We start from the raw sequence: 22,730 nt of genomic DNA, 5'->3' as shown, positions 1-22,730 counted from the left end.
TGGCCGCCGGATCGCCTCTGCACATGCGCTACCCTCCATGCATGCGCGGACACATTAAACATGGCGGCATCCTACCGCAGCTGCCATCGGGAGCCCCCAGTGACACGCTCGCCACCGCAGCGCCCCCGCAAAATTGGAGGTAAGGGAGAAGAGAAACGGTAGTCATATTTGCACAATGTGGCAGTAGTTGGAAGGTGTCCGGTAGCACCTCGATTTGCTATGCTTGGCAGACCGGTAGTCACATATACTTCCCACTGGTTGGCTGGATGTTAGGGAAGTGTGGCTAACATCTCACTAGCATCAAATTATGATTTCATACAGTGACTTGGAGGCAGACAAGAAGAGATAGAGCAGGACATCTATTTTGTTTTTGACATGGAGTCTCAGTTCAGGACCAATATTGTCTTATCACTAAGCACTTTTGTTTCCCAGGAAGATGGGTATTAAACATGTTGCACATATTTTCATTTTCCATTGACTTAAACAGAGTTGAGGGGACTTTTTCAGGAGGAAAAGAAAAATATATACATTTTCAGCTAATTCTTCTTCTTCTGCCTCTGTTGTACTGTACCAGCAATCGAAGCTGTTGGTGAGACAATCAGTAACTGTGACCTATAAGATCACTGTTCCTGGATCCCAGGTAGGGAGCTGTCAGAGATAGTTTGCAACAGAATCCTGCTCCATTCAAATTGCTTCTTGAAACACTGTGCACAAAATCATTCTCACTGATCACTTTGTATTTAGTCTGAGTCGACACAATGATGCTGCCCCGACCCAGAGGAAACAGGTGTTTCCTAAGGAAAACAGGGCCGAACTAAGTAAAAAACAAAGAACAACTGAGCCTTTACGAGTGAATAGGTTGTCAAGAACAGAAATAGTACTACTGTACACACGTGTCACACTATCTCCCTGTACAACAGGTTCATTTAAAGAGCAATGTTGTGTGAAGTTTGCACAGGTGCTTAAAGTACCAATCAACTGCAGATAGACTTGAAAGACAAGGGACTTTATAGGCTAAACATTATATAAATCATGTTTGTGTAATCACTAGAAATCAATGGGTAAGTAAAGTAAAATATATCTTTAATAAGTTACCTTTTAATAACAAAAAAAAATCAGTGATGCTAATACAGTATATGCTGCAATATGTGGCACACTATAGACCTACCAATAAGGAAGTGAGGACACACAATTCCCAGATCCCTGCTAAATTATGCAATGTCTGCTCCTTTCTTTCATGCTTATCAATGTAAACACTCAAATCTACGATTTTATCAGGCTGTACGTCAATGCTCTTGATGTCGTCAACCTTTACAACAACGTTTTCTTTTTATAGACTGCCATAAATCAATATACCGTACCGTACCTGAATTATGTGACGTTGCATTACAAGTGGCAACAATTTTCTCTGTGATGATTGTCTTTTAAGTAAAGTGTATCCCTCATTCATAATACCATTTTTTAATGTATCATTGACATATTTTGGTCTTTTATGTCTTTTCCATCTATCCAATGTCCAAAATTATGCTAATGGCAAAATGGTTGACAGAATAATTAGATCCAGTGGAAATGTGTGTTATTTGGAGTCAGCTGTGCAATTAAGATAGTAAATGAACTACACATGATATTATTTGGACTCTTGTGTCTCTTACATACTGTAAGAAACAGAAATGTGGATTAGTGTTGCTCTAATGAAAAGTAAGTGAACATTTAACACTCTTGGCCCCCCTGTAAAGTCTTTACCTTTTTGATACTCAAAGTGCTGCGATTTTCCATTTTGCAGCCTCTCCAGTTCCCACTATGGACAATGAGACATGCAGCGTTTCATTCCATTACAAAAAAAATTGAAATTAGGCAGTTTCCGTGATAACAGCTGAAATCTCAAGCCTTCCTTAGGAAGTCACAGTGGTGCCCAATCATGTTTGTACATGAAGAATTCAGTCTACTAAGGGATTTTACAATGAATAATATATTTAGGACAGAAAGGTAGTAAATGTTTTCATCACACCTTTGTCCACTCTCAATCCATGCACTTGCTTGGTCAACTCTTTTTTATCTTGTTAGTCTCCCTTATCATGGGAAACACTCTGTAATTACAAGAAAAAATGGGTTAAATTAATATCTTTCTACTATGTGGTGATTTAGGATTTGGCTACTATAGACAAATACAGCATGCCCAGAAACGTGATTATAAGGTAAGCACTGTACTTCCCAGAATAAGTCATACATAATAAACATGCTACAAGCTAGGTAAGCAGAGACATGACACCTTTAAGAACCACAGTATATTTGTACAGTAAAGCACTTTACCTGACACGCCCATAGGTCCAGCCAAAATTGCATCTCATTTGTCCGATGCTGGTTTCAGACACTGTAAGATCATGCTTCTTCTGCGGAATTATCCACAAGCCGCATCGCTTCCCTGTGAAAATAAGGAAAAAGATTAACCGTTTGCGGTCCAATTAATTTACATTAAGTGCGCCAGTAGGTCTAATTTAATTTTCGTAAAAAAAAACATACAGCTTTTTTTTTTTGCACACACTACACACTGCGCGCGCGCACTTACACTGCGCACGCACACTTACACTGCGCACGCACGCATACACACACACTGCGCGAGCGCACACACACACCGTGCGCGCACACACACAGACTGGGCGTGCGCGCACACACAGACTGGGCGCACGCGCACACACTGGGCGCGCGTGCACACACTGGGCGCTCGCAAACACTGCGCACGTGCGCGCACACTCATTGTTCACTGCACACACTCATTGCTCACTGCACACACTCACACCACACTCACAGCCCCCTCACCCCCTACCTCACCCCCTTACCCCCGTGTCAGCTGCTGGGGCTGCCTGCCGGGATCGGTGCAGGGCTAGGGCGAGGAGGGGGTTCACTGAAGCTGCCGAGTGCAGGGCTTCATATCGCGATCAGCTGCTGGGCTTGGGGGGAGGGGGGTCACTGAAGCTGCCGAGTGCAGGGCTTCATATCGCGATCAGCTGCTGGGGTTGGGGGGAGGGGGGATCACTGAAGCTGCCGAGTGCAGGGCTTCAGATCGCGATCAGCTGCTGGGCTTGGGGGGAGGGAGGGGGGTCACTGAAGCTTCCGAGTGCAGGGCTTCAGATCAGCGTCAGTGCTGGGCTTGGGGGGGGGGGGGGTCACTGAAGATGCTGAGTGCAGGGCTTCAGATCGCGATCAGCTGCCGGACTTGGGGGGAGGAAGGGAGGGGGGTCAGTAATGGCGGGGAGAATGCCGGGGAAATTCGACATTGGACCTTAAGTACAAAACTATTTTGTCAGATATATTCCGACATTCGACCGGAAAGGGTTAAAAGAGTGCAGATGCATAGTCATACTGTGTGTCTGTGCGAATAAAACATTAGAAGCAAAAGCATGTAGCCCCCTTTCCTCCGTGACTAAAGGGAGCCACGCGTGCAGCCGTTACCTGTGGCTCACAGAAGGCTAGAGCCTGGGGTGATCTCTTGTTCACCTCGGTGCAGCGCCTCCACCTGAGAGGGATCCCAGCATAGCGGGATAACCCCTCTCAGGAACCAATTGCAATAGTAACCACACACACGGGAGTATATAATAAATGGGTTTACTGAATATAGAATGACGGCAACCTGTACCACACAGTATAACACACACAATACAATACACAGGGGGTTTTCCCAAGGTACATAGGGTGCGTGGCACCAATATGCCTTGTGCCCTTCCCCAATGTCAGTCCCCACCCAAACGTGTAGGGAGTAGCGCTACCCCTGATGACCGTTGGTGCACTTTTACCTCCCCGGGCACTCCAGTACCCAGGTACCGCCGACTAACACAAGGGATCTGTCTGATCCACCGATGTATATCTGTCCGGCCCTTCTCTGGTCTGCAGGTGTCTGCCTCTGAGGGAGCTCCGGCTGGAGTGTGTCCCTATGAATAGTGTCTCTGATAATAGAGGCCTGAGTCTGGTCCCAGACCGCAGGCCACGCACACCACATGGCTTCTGTCACCAATGCACTAACACTGTAAGCTACGGGAGAAGCATCCCTATCTATGGGCTTTCCCTGCAGCAGCCACAAACTATACTTGGTCGGGGCCTAACTGGAGCCTGGAACTTCTTGATAAAGGACATCTGCCAGAAACGCGTAGGAGTGGTGTACCCTCTGTTTTTTATGGTTTTCCCAATTAATAAATAGTTATTTTGCTAAGACCTGTTTGCTGTGCGCTGTACACGAATTGCTTTTGCATACAGTGAATCAGTAAGGGAAAAGTGATTCGAGAAACCTACACTCATAAGGGAGTACATTGACAGTCCCAAAAACAGTCCACAGATTGTATTTTCACAAATCCTTTTTGCATTACAGTATCTCTATACTGTAATCTAATTGAAGTCAGGATAAAGGTTTTTGATTTTGCCGCACTCCGTTTAGATAATCACAGTGGGTGTCCTTTTTCTGTGTAAGGTGCAGGCAGCTGAAGAGTGGCCGGGATCCCACTTCTGCCGCGTAGTTAAACTTGGAGCTGGATATCTTCTTGCCGCACTATTCTAATAAAGTCTTACACCAGACACTATAGCAAAATAAGCTGTTGTATTTGCAGGTTGCAAACGCGTTTACAACCTACAACCTACAAATAAAACAGTTTATTATGCTATAATGTCTGGTGTAAGTCTTTATTAGAATAGTGCGGCAAGAAGATATCCAGCTCCAAGTCATCTAATTAAAAAGAAAAATCATATTTTAAAATACTTTGTAGTCATCTGAAGTTTTTAGGGGAATAAGTGGTGGGTTACATTTAAATTTATCTGATATCATATCGTACAAAATAAACGGGAATAAGGAATGGCTTGTATTGCATTTAGATTTGAAGACACCCTATCACACTAGCGCCAGCTAGCATTTTTGCAGAGCATTGCAACCAATGCTAAAACCTAATTTTCCCAGGCAACAAAACATCAGGCGATCAGACGCAATCTGTGAGACCCAGGCAAAAGTAAATGGCGCTATATCTAAATTCATGTTATGGTATCTGAGTTTTGGTTAACTTCTTGAACATATCACTAACTCATTTTTCAATGCCTCTGACATTTGTTTTCTCTGAGCAAATATTTAATTCTGCGCCTTGTTTAATACTTCCCTTGGCTGTCTATTTTGTCTGTATACTGGTGCATTAAAGTATATTTCTCTATATTGAATATAAAAAGATATTTATCCAGTCAATTATTCATTACTTTTGTTCTGTATTCTCGTTCCCTACACTGTTGCAGTGTTTCCCAAACCTTTCTTCAGGGACTACTATGGACACCAGATTTCATGAATAACTAACGCACATGAATGTGCTTAATTGACACATGAATATTTTATTCATACGGTTCATGCCCCCAAGCAGATGTTTGATAATATGGGTACAAAATTGACATTTTACATTTTGACCCTAATCAACAAAGGTTCTACAATTGTATCACTGCTCCACAATGAAAATATACCAGTATTAATGCATCCATTTATTAACACTTACACTGTGGCCTACTGTATCTGAAGAACATTGTGCAGGTGTCGTACAATCTTTTGGAATCATTTTTATGGCAATCCACTGTTTTCACAATAAGAATTATATTTAAAACATATATTTAGTCAAACACACAAAAAAAGTGTTTGCTTTATTTATTTTGAGGTCTGCTTGCTTATTTTGATAAACCCCAATTGTACATATAAAAATATATTTGAAACTGGTCCTTTCTGTTTTGTTCCCCGTTACCTGCATTTTCCTTATTCTTTATTGTGCTACCATCCCTGCTATGGATATATCCAACGGTGTACATCCCCTCAATAAAACAGTATGCTGGTTAGTCTAGGCTTCTAAAGCTAAATTTGTATTCAAATGATGCTTTTGGCTTTCTTATTGTACTGTTGTTCTGTTTACCTCTGTATATTGCTCCAAGGCTAAATTTGCTGGAATCAGTTTTAGTATTATCTTTTCTGTTATACCAATGCTTTTCTAAAATCAACAATACCCATTTATATAACACCATATTTTCCTTCGGGGGTTGTAACTTCCTTTGTAGAACAAGTTATTTGTGCTTGATATGTTGCATTGCAGAAACTAGAAGTGACAAGTCTTTCTAACAACTCTATTCAATATGCTGTGAGACTGCCTCCCAGTGCCGGAGAAAATATTAGTCCCATTCATTTCACTGGTGCAGAACTCGTCTTCACAAATGGGAAGGTGTCTTCAAAGCACATTGAATATGGGGACCTGATTTGTTGGTCACACCTGCCTTTTTCCTTATTAAAAATCATATTATCCAATCCCACAATATTCAATATTGTTATTATTTTATTAATTGCTCCTGTTCTACAAAGATGGCGCTATTTCAGCAATAGCATGGATCTGACTAATCTAAACTGATATGTACATAGGCACACTGATCTATTACTAAACCAGCTTTTATATACCATCAAAAAGGTTGCTATAGCTGCAGTCCCATTTACTAATTGCCATACAAATTAAGAGTACTGGTTTCATCATTTATCTTGACTGTTTAAATGTATTCCTAAGTATAAAGTATATGTAGTATACCAGACTTGTATTGTATTGCTTTTCAGTTCATATAGGGGATTTTATACGCCTGATTTTGCCAAATTTCACATTCATTAATACATTGTAAACACCCACCAGCACATTATTACAATATTTTACTTATATTTTTCTCAGAAAAGAATAACAAAGTGAGTACATATCAGTTTTTTTTTTTTTTTTTTTTACAAAATACACGATAGGGTTTATTTTAAATATTACAACTAACATTACTTTACATTAATGTTTCTCTGATATAAGAACTAGAGAATGCTTGCAGGAAATATGTTATCATGCTAAAAGCAAATGAAATGTAAAAGCATTTGGTAAAACTTTTAAGTATTTAAATCTGAAAATATTTTTTTAATGTAGAATGTTGGACTACATTGAAAATACAACAAAGGTTGTTATGGTGCAACAGAATTTTAATTGCCTTACGAAAAGTTGCATGATCTAACAGTTAACCCTATAACAGACACATAACAAAAACTGGTTGTGAAAACATTATTTGTACTGTTAAGTACTTTTGCCATTCAATAACCTCGCCATGGTCATGGACACAAATATTCATTGTATTATCTGCCAGACACAAACTGAATTGCAATTAAAATAAATAAAAACGCACCAAATTATATCGCAGGATATAATTTTGTTGGCTTCACCCAATGTACACAAAGTGTTCCTGCAGGATGAATTGTGGTCCTTGTCACGGTACTGAAACCAGTAAGTCTTGCATAGTGACAATCAATTATTTTTTTGGCAAATGTTGGCTTTTATTTAAATGTCATGTATTGTATTTTTTGTTGTTGTTTTTTTCCATTCATTGTCATAGTGGCAATCCATGCCCATATTGGGGGCATGGTTTACCACTGTGCCAATCAATTGGTTTATTGACAATTTTTTATTTATTTAAATGTCATGTATTTAATTTGGTGCTTGCTTTTTTATTTGTAGCTTGCCCATTCCTTGCCATTTTGGCAAACCCTGCCCATATTATGGGCATGGTTTACTACTGGGACAATCAATGGGTAGAGGAAGTGGGGGTAGTTGCCCCAGGGAGGGCGGTTATGCGTCCCAGTTTGGTAGTGGGAGGGTGGTTTAACCCTTAATTACCATAGTGGTTAATAACCGCTAAGGTGACTAAGGGGTGTGGTGCTATTGGGGCCACCTAGGGGCTTTTGATCCGGTTATGGAATAAAAGTTTTTCTTTTTTAACTTGTGAGCCTCCTCCTGCTTTTTTGGCAGTGCGCTGCCTGTCTTCCCTTTTTTTCTCTGGTCATCTCTACTGGTGGATCGCACGCCGTTTGGAAAATACCGCATAGGACCGCACTGAAGGATACAAGACAACAACTAAACTGTGAGTTACTCTGTGGGCTTATGTCTTTATATTAAGTCAGCGCTTGGGCTACTATTTGTACTACACATGTGTGCCTGTGAGCACTAGGTACTAATCCCTGTCCCCTGCAAGGGATGCTGAACTACATCTTAGACAGTGCCAAGGTCCAGGCGGAGATTTACATATTCATACAAGGATCTCTCTGTTTTTGAAGCGCCGGCTACCCATACTCCTGTTCATATGGTTTTGAAGCAAAAAGTGGCACTGTGTGCTCATTTGCATGTCATTTCCCAGAATCCCTTGCTGCAGTGGAAGCACTGTATGCTGGGTGACAATGGTGAAAGGCAGGGTTGCAGACCTGTCTAAGACATGCAAATGAGCACACAGTAATATTTCCATTTGAGATTATATATATATATATATTTGAAACCCTTCTCTGTCTGTCTTTGTAGGCAACTCTGGAAAATAAGATGTTAAAAATATTGTATTGTACATAGTGGTATTTTCACCATTGATCGGGCATTTCTCATTATTCCATTATTGTTGAGGCCAATGTCCTTACAGCTTCATAAGCAAATGCAGCATAGGGGACTATTATTTACTGAACAATATCAATCTTTCTCCACCAGAAATTACTTACAGTACGTCTCTTTTTATTTCATTGCCTAATTCCTCAGCGTTCCCAAGTGAGCCCTCCTTACCCACTGCCTTCATTTCAACCTACCATAACGCTTGAATATTCTTTGAAACATAATGCAAAACGCACTTCTGATGTTATTTATTAGTCTCTTTGGTCCGCGTTGAAGAGAAATAAACTTCACAGCAGCATCTAAACAATGTACTTTACATTATCCCAGACCCCAGCAGTCTTTACATTGCTGGACCTGTGCCTACTGATTATGCCATCAGAAGCTCATACAGTACGTCATCTGCTATGTCTAGGGTAAAGTGGTACAAATCATAATAGGCAAGTCTTCAAGAAAGCAAATTTCAAGGACACCCTTCAGAATATACTGGCATGCTTAAGCCTTCAATTGGTAAAGCTTTAGCAGTGTGTTAATCTGTTCCATGTTAATCAAAAGGGCAATTTGCTATATGAATTTGGGGCTCTACAGCATTCATGTAAATCACTGCAGGGTTAGAGCACTTAACAGTTTTCTATTCTTCAGTTCCTTCCTGTTTGTTACATTGCCAGCTTTGTGGACACATTTGTAATACCTAAAGCCACAAATCATGAAAACAGGTAGGAAGCTTCTTTCTGTAGTTTTAGCAGGGACTTTCTGCTTTAAGAAAATATTACATAAGAGATCCAGGAAATTGGCATCAGATTCAGACCCCAAACCCAAACGCAAACTTAGGGCCTCCTGCAGCAAGCAGCGATAAGCCCCTTATCGCCAGCTTCTCGCCAAAAAAGCCTACTGCGATTCAGTAAGCCCCGAGAAGCTGGCGAAAAGAGCAAAACTTGGCGGTTTTTTTTCTGACCGCTTGGCGATAAGCCACTTTTTACCACTCATCGCCAGCTTCTCAAACTCACTGTATTCTAGTAGCCTCGATTAGCTTATCGCAGCTGATCGCCGCTCTAGAATGGAGAATTTCTCTCCAAATCGCCCCGCCAGTAAAGTTTGGCAAGAAGGTGGGGAGAAGCGGCGGATGAGCGGCGAGACGGCACTTAGGAAAAATCAGGCCTTTTTCCTGCATCGGATTGATGCCGGGGTCTCCAGAGCTGATATCCATTAATATCAGCACCGGAGAACCCCGGCATGAATCAGATGCCTGAAAAATGCATTTACAGCCCACTTAATTAACTTAGTGACTAACCGTTAAGGCAATGAAGGGGTTAACCACCAGTGCCATGCTTATTGTGGGGAGCGGGGGTGGGTGAATGTGGTATTTGGCCCTTGGTGGGTGTTTAGACCTTGCGGGTGGGTAGCGGGTGGACTTAACCCCTTCATTACCTTAGCAGTCTGCTCTTGTCTTCCATTACAGACCCTAGCTTGAACCTGGACTCCCGATCTCTGGCACCCTCGAACCCCGGCTCGCCCAACGGACTTCTACCTTCTCCTCTCCTCGACTTTGGCTTTGGACACCGACTACTCTTGATCTCTCCTACCCCGGATCTGGCAAGTACCTCTACCACTCTACACTCTCCTGTCCCGAACCAGGCTATCTACACGACTCTGCTAACCGGACCCGCTCACGCGACTGTAGGGTGGTGGTTTTCCTGTATCCCCACCTCGGCCTCGCGGTCCAGTCCGGTTTGTGGTGAGCACTCCTATATTCCCGTGACAGATTCGTAGCCCCAGTCACTATACATGAAAGTCTCTTCTCAGAGAATTGTCCTTCGAGAAGCAGGATTGGGACACCCCATTACCTCCGGAAAGACAGAAAGAGTGGGAAACGTGGAAGGATTCCTTGAAGACACTTATGCAACTTTAGATCCCATGCCCCTACTCACCCCCATCTCTCACCATGGTATTCAGCAAAGAGCTTTTCATATCTCCAGATGCCTCAACAAAGGCCATAGCAGCGGTGGCCTACGTAAAAACCACAGACGCAGATGGAAGATACGGGGAGTGTCCTGGAACAGGATTGTTTATTTCTGTCCCCCCCCCTTTGCAGCTCTGCCTGCTAGCCCTTTACATTTCAGTTGCATGTTTTTCCTTGCTCTGAAAACACAGTGCCTGTGTAATTGATACATTTTGTTACATGTTCCTTCTCCATACAGCCTGTAGCTGCTTGAGAATTGGCAACCTACCAATTCTCCTAGCTGAGATTGGGTTATTCTACCCCCCCCTCCCCTTTCATTTCTGACAAGTTAGTTTGGTCCTGAGACTATTCCTGTCTCCCAGGAACCCCTCACTTCCTTTTCCTTCCTAAGCAGTCTGAGTGAGTACCTCTCATGCTATCTACCCCATGGCAAGGCCATTCCGTTTTTACCTTCCTCTAACTACAAAGCACTTTCACTCTAGAGAAGCACTCTCTCACCACACTATACCATCTACAAGTGCCTTTATATGTCTGATGCTTTCCCAATAAAGTTAAAAAAAAACATAACAGGACTTGGTGTTCTTTCAAAAGGGGACGAGTTAAGCTATCTGGCCTCATCCACATCCTACATGTGGCCCTGGTTCCAGAATATAAACCTACCAATTCCCTCTCCAGTATCAACAGAGACGTCTGCCTAGGAGTCTAGGGAAGCTACTGTAGGCATACACACAATGAAGCTAAGGTACCCCACCAGTTCTACACTTAAGGTGCACAAGTACAAAAATTACACATCAATTGGCATACTGCCAGATTTGGTGCAAAACTGTGACCTACTATCCACAGGCTAAGGTAACACCCATACCAGGATACATTCTCCTGGCATATGTAGACCTGACTAGACTCTAGTCAGACACCAGTACACGTATTTTAGAGGAATATGCTGTTGGTATACATACTAGCACACATACAGATAAATGTTATAGGACCACATATCTGTACATTTGGAGTTCATAATACATTACTGCCATTGGACCCAATTAAAAAATATAAAATATAAAAACTGAAGATTACTATATTTATCCTAAATGTTATTAAAGTTTCTTTTAAACCGTTTTGTTTTGCTGTTTCGCATAGACCACACAAGAATTAATTACACAGTATATAACAATTCTGGTCTGTAGTGATCATACTTAAGGGATTCTTTGCGTGCACTGTGTCGCTGACACAATCCATCAACTTCACGATATGTTCTACCCACCTCCCAGGTAGCACATAGCACAAACGTTTTGAGTTCGAGCGAGGTTCCGCATCTGTTCTACTAATATGTGATGCAACACTAGATGTTTCTCACACAGAACAGAACGTCATTGTTCTGCGATACAATCACAGAGACTTGGTGACAAATGTTTGGATTATTCAAGAGAGATTCATTAAATTTGTGGACTTCTGTTAGGAGGGGGCCAGGGACACTTGGTGGGTGGGTGTTAAGAGGGGGCCAGGCACACATTGTGCGGGGGTGACCAGGGACACTTGTGAGGAGGGGGCCTGGGATACTTGGGTGTGTGGGTGGGATGTGAGGAGGGGGCCAGGGACACTTGGGTGGGTGGGTGTTAGGAGGGGGCCAGGGACACTTGGGTTGTTAGGAGGGGGCCAGGGACACTTGGGTGGGTGGGTGTTAGGAGGGGGCCAGGGACACTTGAGTTGTTCGGAGGGGGCCAGGGACACATGGGTGGGAGACAGTGACTGGGTGGGAGAGAGTCACTGGGTGACAGTGACTGGGTGGGGTGACTTACCTTGCCTCCAGACGCTTTCCCCTGCTGCCCCCGATATCCCCTGCTGTCCCCGATATTCCCTGCTGCCCGGGACAGGAGGTGGGCTTGGGGGCACGGGAGATGGGCTCGGAGGGGGTGCCATGGGAGGTGAGCTCCGGAAGCTGGCCGCGGGGGGAAGCTGGCTGCGGGGGGGAAGCAGGCCGCAGAGGAGCTGGTACTTCCTCCTCCGTCCCACGTTGGAAGCGGGGGGGGGGGGGGAAGGGAGCCGGCCCTGCTTGCCCTGCGCATGCGCGCGGGACCCCGGGGGGAATCGCCGCCATTTTTTTAACTTGAGCGGGGGGGGGGGAACGGGAGACACCGCGCGGCCAGCCTCGCTGCGACCCGGCAATTTTGGTGCCGGGGGAGGGGAGACACCGCGCGGCCAGCCTCGCTGCGACCCAGCAATTTTGGTGCCGTGGCCCGGTGCCGGGTCGCGACCCACCATTTAGGAAACGCTGGTCTAAGTGATACTCGATTGAGTGCAAGAGTGGAAGTCGTTCGTCCAATTACGGGAAAACTTCCAGGGATAATTGAAGCTTTGAAGAAGATAATTGCATTCAAAAAGCTTTCAAGTGAAGCTTGTTCCGAAGCAGTAGGCCTAAAAGATTATTTTTTTATCCTTCAAAGCAGTTCTATTTGCAACATTCTGGATAAAAGTTTTGAACAGTTTCGAAGAGTGAAGCCTGATTCTTCAATCAAGATCTATTTCAATCGAAATTGGAGCAGCAAATATTAAAGCTCTTTCTGCCGAAATGCTGTCACTTCGGGAAAAGTGGCAAGATGTAATTTCAGAAGCCACAGTTGTGGCTGATAATCTTGCTATACCTAAGGATTTAAGCACACGTCCACGTCGACAGAGGAAAAGGACAAAGCATCTAAATGAATCTGAAGACCATGAGGAACTGGTAGACTCCGAGACAACATTCAAGGATAATGTTTTCCTTGTTGTACTGTATTCAATTCCATTATTTGTGAGCACAACCAATGTTTTAAATCCATGGAATATGTATGCCTCTTGTTTTCTCCCATTTAAAATTGAGGACTATGACAGAAGAAGAAGTTGTGACATCCGCTGCAAATCGTGTCTAAATACCCGGACGACCTTACAACATCTTTAGCAAGTGAAATTCTACATCTTTGAAAAGTATACGACGCCACATTTGAACATGTAACGATGCGCGGAACACGCCCCCTGCGGTATGTTCCTTCCTTACCTGTTTACTTCTGATCGCCGCCCTCTAGCTGCGAGTCAAGATCCTGTGTCTTTAAGGATTCTGAAGCAAGCAACGCCATCTTGCTTTCTGGCAAACCCTGCCCTCTTCCTCCTGACAGGAAGTAAGCCTCTCTTTGACTTTCTTTCTGCTATTAGTCTTTTGCTGCCTGCCCTGGTGCCTGCTTGTACTCATCGCATACTGCTCCTGCCTGGACCTCCTTGGGACCTTTACTTATCTCCTGTGGATTCCGGAAGACTGGGACAGTCACTCATACTACTGAGGTTAGTTTACCATTTGGTAGTGTAGGTACCTGCTTAGTAGGGTTCACCTTGATGTGGTAACAGGCTTATAATTCCTTGGCCAAGGGATTAGACTAAGAACCCTTATGTTATGTTTAGTTTCGCTGCACCTTGCTGTTTCTGTCTCTATGCCTTTAAGAAGTCTGGACGTTCTCCAAGAAGCAATCCTTCTCTGGATGTTACCTTGTGCTCTGGACTCCATGCCCATGTTCCATGTTCCTGGTTTCCGTCTCCAGACTCCCGTGCTGAAGCGTTGGCTTCCCACAACCCCCGCGTTGGTGCCTGAGAACGCGCGCACTCCCGCTCTGCTGTCAGAGCATGCGCGCACATGCAGCTGGATCAGTGGTGTCTCTGAGCTTGGCTCCGCACCTCCGGACGCGTCGCGCATTCTCATGCGCGTGGTGCGGTCACGTGACTACATGTGCCGATCCCCAGCTGCGCGGCAACTTACTCCCTTCGTATCCCCTGTGGCCTCCCCACCTTGCTAACGGGTCCTTCCCCCTTTCCCTACGCTTATGAGGAGAGCACAAGCGTGACAGAACAAGACTCTGGTCCACTCAACTTATTAAATACAATTTATACATTAATACTTGAAGGAATATTTGGAGAGGTATGCATTGCTCTCAGAATTTTCTGCACTCTACCTCTATCTGTGGTTGAAGGAGAACGCGCATTCAGCAAATTATCAATGATAAAAAACTACCTCTGTTCAACAATGAGTGAACAGCGCATCAACAATCTAGCAATGCTGTCCATTGAGCATAAACTCACTCAAAAACTAAACTTTTGCGACCTGATACAAGATTTTGCCAGCCTAACCATTCAGGAGATGGGCAACGCATCAAACTTAGAACCATTACAAATATTATTTTTTTGAAGATTCATATACATTTAAATAGCAGCCCATGACAATGTTTGAGATAATGTAATAAAAAGAATTTTCAAATGATATCAATTGTTTGGAGCTTTTTGGCCCATCCTTCCAGGGTTTAAGCTCACCCCTCCCCACTTCATAAGTAGCAGTTTATTTTCATGTGTTTGTGCAGGACAGGTCTATTGAGGCCATTCTCCCTCCACTGCAGAGGTACAGTAAAAATGACAATTTTCACAGGTAGTGTTAGTTTCTGCATTCTGGTCATGCCGTGACGTGGCTTCAGGCTTATAACACTTTGGCCAAAGTGTTTAACTAAATGACCCTTATTCATGAGAATACGAACATTGAAGTATCTACCTATGTATTTCGTCACATTGGATGTAGCATGGGGCATCTTTTTCTTCTGTTATATACATTTGGCCACACTCAGAGCACTCATTTTGCAAATAAAAATATATATAAATATATTATGTTGGGTTCTGGTGTTAGACCTTGCTGGAATTGTGCGTTTATTCATTTTCAACTGGAATCAGTTGGTATCAGTTGGTTGGAGGTTAGTAGGTAGGTAGTGTGTAAATGAGAATTTTCACAGGTAGTGTTAGGACCTGCATTCTGGTCATGCCATGTCGTGGCTGCAGGCTTATAACGCTTTGGCCAAAGGGTTTCATTTAATGAACGTTATTCAAGAGAATACTAACATTGAAGTATTTAACTATGTATTTTGTTACATTTAAGGTAGCATTGGGTATCTTTGTCTTTTGTTGAAAATATTAAAATAAACAGACTGCATTGTAATGTTTTTTTCAGTATTATAACAAGAAAACATTTAATTTAAACTTGCGTCTGATTTTTTTTTCCGGGGGGGGGGGGGCTTTCATTTTTTCAGGGCCCCATGATTTCTGTTGGCGGCCCTGATACTCAGAGCTAATTATATGCAAGCATAGCGGCCATTCTACATCACATTAGCATTGGCTTAATGTTGTGTTATTATAATGGTGTACTGCACTGTTAAGTTAGGTTATTGTCACATTAAGTCACTTAATCTTGCTCTGTGGATTTGGGCCTCACACAGATCAGTGACAGTGGAAAGACTTTTACAGCAGTAATCCTCCATTGAAAATTGTTTTTTGTTGATCTCGCCTTAGAACAACGTTTTCATATTTCCTATAGTGATTGTTTCAAATCTTGTATTATTTTCCAGCTCACTGGAGAAAAGTACGTGCAAAATGTCTGCAGTTCCTGTTATAGGCTTTTATTTAATTAGCTGTAAAGCTGCTTGCCGGTGCTGGAAAAGAGATCATTGCCATTCAAATGAATGGGACTCAAATCTTCTCCAGGGAAGCAGCTTTACAGCTATTTATATGAAAGCCGTATATTTAATAGGAATGAGACTCAACATATAAATAAATGCTTATTTTTTATTTTTCAGTAGTATAGGAATGAAAAAACAAACAAACACATTGTTCTAAATTGTTAACATTTTTATCTTCAATTTAAAGCATATCCACAAAAAATGTTTTTAAGCTGCCGCCTTTGATTATTGATGAGCACACACAAAACTTGATAAAATTCTTTCTGATGCACTGCACATATAAGTACTACTTTTGTGTATGACATAGTGCCGTAGCACTCTTTTCATTTTTACCTGCTCTCTAACCAGTTGCCAACATATTGGCTTTGGAGCATATTATAAAGATGCAAAATATAGATAATAGACAGCACACTAAAGCAAGTTGAATATAATGTTAGTTGCCGGGTGCAGTAAGGAACATCGACAGGACCCCAGTTCCTCCCAATACAATATATATACTGAAATGTTCCAGCACTCACTGTCTATTTGAAAAAATGTCAAAACCGGAGTATGCCAAAATATGAATTTAATGAAGATAGCAAAATATATAACAAACCTGGAATAATGTCACTTTGGCAGGAAATACATAAAAATGGACCCTGGGGATAGTGGTGTGGGGTCAAATATACAAGGGAATGGATACCATAAAAAGAGAGGAGGAGGGAACAACAAAGAAAGGGTGGGGGGTTGTGTATGTAGTGGGCGGGTAACCAGGGGGGCAAAGTTTCGGGGTGAGAACCCCTTCCTCAGGCCCATTCCCTCAAGTCCAAAATGTACTTCCCTAAACCCTTATAACCCCACTATATAGAACACAACCAAACATCTCCATCCCTCTCTCCCCCTCTCTCCCCCTCTCTCCCCCTCTCTCCCCCTCTCTCCCCCTCTCTCCCCCTCTCTCCCCTCTCTCCCCCTCTCTCTCCCCTCTCTCCCCCTCTCTCCCCTCTCTCCCCCTCTCTCCCCCTCTCTCCCCCTCTCTCCCCCTCTCTCCCCCTCTCTCCCCCTCTCTCCCCCTCTCTCCCCCTCTCTCCCCCTCTCTCCCCTCTCTCCCCCTCTCTCCCCCTCTCTCCCCCTCTCTCCCCCTCTCTCCCCTCTCTCCCCCTCTCTCCCCCTCTCTCCCCCTCTCTCCCCCTCTCTCCCCCTCTCTCCCCCTCTCTCCCCTCTCTCCCCTCTCTCCCCCTCTCTCCCCCTCTCTCCCCCTCTCTCCCCCTCTCTCCCCTCTCTCCCCCTCTCTCCCCCTCTCTCCCCCTCTCTCCCCCTCTCTCCCCCTCTCTCCCCTCTCTCCCCCTCTCTCCCCCTCTCTCCCCTCTCTCCCCCTCTCTCCCCCTCTCTCCCCCTCTCTCCCCCTCTCTCCCCCCTCTCTCCCCCTCTCTCCCCCTCTCTCCCCCTCTCTCCCCCTCTCTCCCCCTCTCTCCCCCTCTCTCCCCCTCTCTCCCCCTCTCTCCCCCTCTCTCCCCCTCTCTCCCCCTCTCTCCCCCTCTCTCCCCCTCTCTCCCCCTCTCTCCCCCTCTCTCCCCCTCTCTCCCCCTCTCTCCCCCTCTCTCCCCCTCTCTCCCCCTCTCTCCCCCTCTCTCCCCCTCTCTCCCCTCTCTCCCCCTCTCTCCCCCTCTCTCCCCCTCTCTCCCCCTCTCTCCCCTCTCTCCCCCTCTCTCCCCCTCTCTCTCCCTCTCGTCCCTTTGGACTTGAGGAAATGGGCCTGAGGAAGGGATTCTCATCCCAAAACGTTGCCCCCCTGGTTACCCACCAACTACATACACCCCCCCCTTTTTTTTGTTCCCTCCTCTCCTATTATGGTATCCCTTCCCTTGTATATTTGACCCCACATCACTATCCCCAGGGTCCATTTTTGTGTATTTCCTGCCAACGTGACATTATTCCAGGTTTATTGTATATTTTGCTATCTTCATTAAATTCATATTTTGACATTTTTTCCAATAGTCAGTGAGTGCTGGACCATTTCAGTATATATATATATTATAAAGATAATTTTTGTGATCAGTTCATTCAAAATACTCCAAATTATCAACTTCTTAGTGAAGATAGTAATAGAATTGAAATATTTAAAAACTGTAATGTTTGTTAACAAAATCGTCTTTTAAATGTTGGTTGGGAATCTTGGGATAAACACAAGCAGTTGAGGTGTGATGGAGTATACTTCTTATTTACAAACCTCTGAGCACTACAATTTTTTATTCACGTCCTTATAGTTCCCCTTTCCAGTGAAATTAAAATGAATTGATTTTAGGAAGCCTCCCTCCCTTTCTACTTTATAAGTGTAGCCCTTTTTGTGAACGCTTACACTAAGGAACTACGGTGTTGCATATACCTGTGGCTTCAGGAGCTCTGAGCCTCCGCTGTTTGGGAGCCTGGGGTCATACCCTTACATATCACGGTGCAGCGCCTCCACTTGCCCAGGATCCCATGATAGAGATTATACCCTAAGCAAGAACATAACAATAGCATGTGCAACAGCAACCTTTTATGTATTATGCATAGGAACGACAGATTTGCAGAATATATATATATCAACGTTACACACACACAACGTGGCTCGGCCACACCTTATTAGGGATAATGTCCTGTACACCTGTGGCTCTGCCACTCTCCCTAGGAGTATGTCTTATAACCCGTATAGGTATGGTACCATATGATTCGCACAGGTGGCCCAATTAGTTAGTGGGAGGCGGGATCAGCGCCTGATGACCGGTGTAGGTGCACTTGTAGACAATGATACCTTCCGTCACTGCGATGACCGCCACACTCCACACAGGGTCCTATTGTTGTTCCAGCCTTTCGCCGTCAATCTCTCTGCGGCGCCGTCTGTATCAAAATCAAGATGGCGGCCGCAGCTCCGCAGCTCCGCAGCTTCACTAAAGGGGAAACGTCCCTAACAACTATGGCCGTCCTTACAAAACAGCACCCTACGATGACAGGGGAATACTCCTCGGCCGGGGGACTATCTTTCACCTAAGCGGACAGGTCACTGACCCTCCGCTCACGCACACGAGGTTCCGCCAACCTCCTCCTTCACCTCCCTCTCTGCTCTGACCCACCGCCCACACGCATCCTGTTCCTCTATCCAGAGTCTCACACCCGATTGGTCCTCAGCCTCAGCTGACTCTCTCACAGTTCAGAGTTCAGAGTTCAGAGTCTCTACAGATTGGTTGCCCTTCGCGCGCTTCTCTCGCGCATGCGCAGCCTAACTTGTACACAGTGACCTTGCTGGCAAAAGGACAATATGGGGCTTCCTTTGCAAATGACAGCGCGGAACCTTTATATATATATGCACATCCTTACATTCTCCCCTCTCCAGAATCCAACGTCCCCGCTGGTCTACCTAAACCACATATATATAACTATTTACACGACCCTCTCTTTCCTAGATTAGGTTACACATTTCATTAAACAGTACCATCACAGCTTGCATCCTATGCCGAGCCCACTGCTGAGCCTCATAATGGGGTGCCCCAAATTGATCATATGCCATCCGCATGGGAGGCTGACTGGTTCTTTGACTTCGCCGAGGTTGATTCTCCTCCGCTTCCTCTGCAGAGTATCCAGTCTCAACTGGTATTTCCATCTCTACCCTCGAGAGGTTTTCAGCATTAGTACAGTCTCTCTGGGGTGTGAAACAGGGACTTTGTGGATCAAGGGACTGACTCGCTGGAGTCAAATGGTCAATGTTCGGGCCAAGAGGCTCTTTACCCGTGGCTCCTTCGGGAGATGCCCCCACGGCCGGAAGGCCCCTTTGAGAGGTTCCTTCCATTGGATCCTCAGGGGTGGCAATTTTTACAGTCTCTGGGCCATCCTCTGTGTGTTCAACTTCTCCATCTATGGGCGTGGCTGGAACTTCCAATTCGTCAGTCCCTACTTGAGGTATGGGAAGTAGATGATTCCTATGCCACACTTTTACGCGGCCTTCGGAATCCTTGATCCGGTACACAGGAAGGCCAGGCATCTGTGACTCCACCTCATACACACCTTCCCGCCACCGGTCCGCCAATTTATGCTTCCCAGGAACACCTAAGTTGCGTAAGAGGACCGCATCTCCGGGGCGAATTTCCTTGTGACGTACTTTGTGATCGTAGCGCCTTTTATTTCCCGCATTCAATTGCGCTGTCGTCCGTTCAGCCAATTTATAGGCCAGCTGTAAACTGTCCCTTAGCCGCTGTACATATCGAAAATGCGTTCTATTGGATACCCCATCGGTAGATATCCGCAGGCGCACATCCACCGGTAACCGGGCTTCTCTTCCGAACATCAAAAAATACGGGGTATACCCGGTGGACTCATGTCGGGTACAATTATACGCATGTACCAAGGCCTCGACGTGTTTACTCCACTCCGTCTTTTGCGGGCTCGTCAAAGTTCCTAACATATCTAACAAAGTGCGATTGAACCGTTCAGGCAAAGCATCCCCTTCGGGGTGGTACGGGGTAGTACGCGACTTGGCAATGTTCAGTAGTGTGAGTAACTCCCGTATCAGTGTACTCTCAAAATCCCTGCCCTGATCAGAGTGAAGACGATTGGGTAACCCATAGTGAATGAAATATTTCTCCCACAGTACTCGGGCCACCGTTACGGCCTTCTGGTCTTTCGTAGGGAACGCTTGGGCGTACCTAGTGTAGTGGTCAGTGATCACGAGAACATTACTAACGCCCCGACTGTCGGGCTCGATACAGAGAAAATCCATACACACCAAGTCCATGGGGCCGCCCTGGTGGGCAGTGTCTTTCTTTGCAAACAGCGATTACACTTCCGACAATGTCGCTCCACGGACTCCCTCATTCTAGGCCAATAGAACCTATCCTGTAGTAGCCCAAATGTCTTGTCAATGCCCAGGTGGCCATGGTCATCGTGAAGGGCCCGGAGGACTAGGGTTCTCAAGCGTTCCGGCAAAAACAGCTGGCGCCGATCGGGATGGTTATGATAGGGTATCACCCGATATAACAAACAATTGTCCATTTCGAACTTCCCAAACTCATTTGACAGGAGTTTCACCAAGTCTTTGGGGGCTCGCTTCAGTATAGAAGGGTTATCTTGTTGTACCGCTTGACGAGCTAGCTCCACTATGGGGTCTTGAGTCTGACAATGCACTAGATCCCTCCACGAGATGATATTATCTTCAGTGATGTTCATCCCTTCTCGACCTTGATAGGCCCGAGGAATAGCCCGCGAATGACATCCCAACGAGTCAACAACCCGTAATTCCGAGAATGCTACTTGGTCGTCGACTACCGCAGCCACGGAGCAGAGGGCACGAATCCCGGGACCCGGTATCTCTTCCCAGACTTCCTCATCAGGGGTGGATTGAAGGCCAGGTCGACGAGACAGGGCGTCGGCACCTATGTTGGTGGGCCCGGGTTTGTATTTAAGGTTGAACCTGTAGTTGGCTAGAGCAGCTAACCAACGGTGTCCCGTGGCGTCTAATTTGGCAGATGTATTTATATATGTCATGGGATTGTTGTCCGTACGTACTTCGAACTGTACCCCATACAGGTAGTCATGCAGTTTGTCCACCACAGCCCATTTCAGCGCCAAGAATTCCAATTTATGGACCGGGTAGTTCTGTTCGCTAGGGGTCAAGCTTTGGCTCGCATAGGCCACCGGACGTAGGCCGGTCTCATACTTCTGATGCAAGACCGCTCCTAAGCCGCTAAGGCTAGCATCGACATGTAGGACATATTCTCGTTCTGGGTCCGCATAGGCCAAGACGGGAGCCTGAGTGAGGCTGGCCTTTAAGTTCATGAAGGCCTGTTCACATTCCGGGGTCCATGTCTCTCCAAAGGGCGTCTGGGCCGTGATTCCCTTCCTCTCGGTTTCTCCCGGATATACCTTTAGAAGATCGTTCAATCGCTTGGCCTTGCTAGAATAGCCCTCAACGAACCGGCGATAATAGCCACAAAATCCCAAGAAGGACCGCAACTCTTGGACATTATGAGGTCTGGGCCAATTCACCACCGCCTCTATCTTCCCTGGATCGGTGGATACTCCATCAGCCGATACAATATGACCCACATACGTCACGGAGGATCGACAGAACTTGCATTTGTCCAGAGACAGTTTTAGATCCTCCCCCTGAAGTCTATCCAGCACCTTCATCAGCCTCTCGGAGTGCTCCTCTAGAGTCCGCCCGAACACGATAATGTCTTCCAGGTACACCAAGCATTCTCGCGGGTTCAGGTCTCCGAGGGTTTTTTCCATTAATCTCTGGAACGTGGCCGGGGCCCCGCAGATCCCTTGTGGCATGCGGGTAAATTGGTAAAACCCTAATGGACAGATGAAGGCCGTTTTTTCTTGGTCTTCCTGGCCCATGGGTACTTGGTAGTATCCGGACCTGAGATCGAGCACACTGAACCATTTACTTCCCGTCAGAGCGTTCAGGAGATCCTCGATTCGGGGCAGTGTATACTGATCGGGGATAGTACGGGTATTCAGGGTTCTGTAATCCACACAGAGACGGACCGCCCCGTTCTTCTTGCGGACTACCACGATGGGTGAGGCGTAAGGGCTCCGAGATTCCTGCACGATGCCAGCCGTTTCCATCTCGGCGAGTAATCTCCTCACTTCTTCAACATCCCTGGGGGCAAGCCGGCGGGAGCGCTCCCGGAAGGGGGTAGCGTCGCTCATTCGGATGGTATGGTGGGCACTGCGACTGCACCCCACATCCATATCACTAGTGGAGAACACACTCCTTCGGTCGTGTAGCTCATTCTGCAGTCTCTTCCTCCATTCATCCGGGAGTGGCGAGTCGCCGAAGTCAAATTCCAACACTGAATCAGAGGTAGT

General features: G+C 45.5%; 2 long non-coding RNA genes across 3 annotated transcripts in view; one reads left to right on the top strand and one right to left on the bottom strand.

Annotated features, from left to right (window-relative positions):
- The window catches only part of LOC142492091 (uncharacterized), a 30,299-nt gene extending 19,373 nt beyond the window's left edge, over positions 1 to 10,926 (top strand). Inside the window, exons 2-3 of the long non-coding RNA XR_012800732.1 lie at positions 7,818 to 7,929; positions 9,895 to 10,926. This is a non-coding gene — a long non-coding RNA (uncharacterized LOC142492091). The remainder of the gene's footprint in view (positions 1 to 7,817; positions 7,930 to 9,894) is intronic.
- Positions 1 to 22,730, bottom strand: part of LOC142492090 (uncharacterized) — a 92,114-nt gene that overhangs the window by 19,843 nt on the left and 49,541 nt on the right. Inside the window, exons 2-3 of one of the 2 annotated variants that reach the window (XR_012800730.1) lie at positions 2,311 to 2,422; positions 2,009 to 2,087 (exon numbers count right to left, since the gene is read on the bottom strand). This is a non-coding gene — a long non-coding RNA (uncharacterized LOC142492090). The remainder of the gene's footprint in view (positions 1 to 2,008; positions 2,088 to 2,310; positions 2,423 to 22,730) is intronic. The other variant, XR_012800731.1, reaches the window with a different exon arrangement.

The sequence above is a fragment of the Ascaphus truei genome, chromosome 4 (genome assembly GCF_040206685.1).
Source record: "Ascaphus truei isolate aAscTru1 chromosome 4, aAscTru1.hap1, whole genome shotgun sequence".
In the NCBI taxonomy this organism is placed as follows: domain Eukaryota; kingdom Metazoa; phylum Chordata; class Amphibia; order Anura; family Ascaphidae; genus Ascaphus; species Ascaphus truei.
This window is presented reverse-complemented; position numbering and strand designations above follow the sequence as displayed.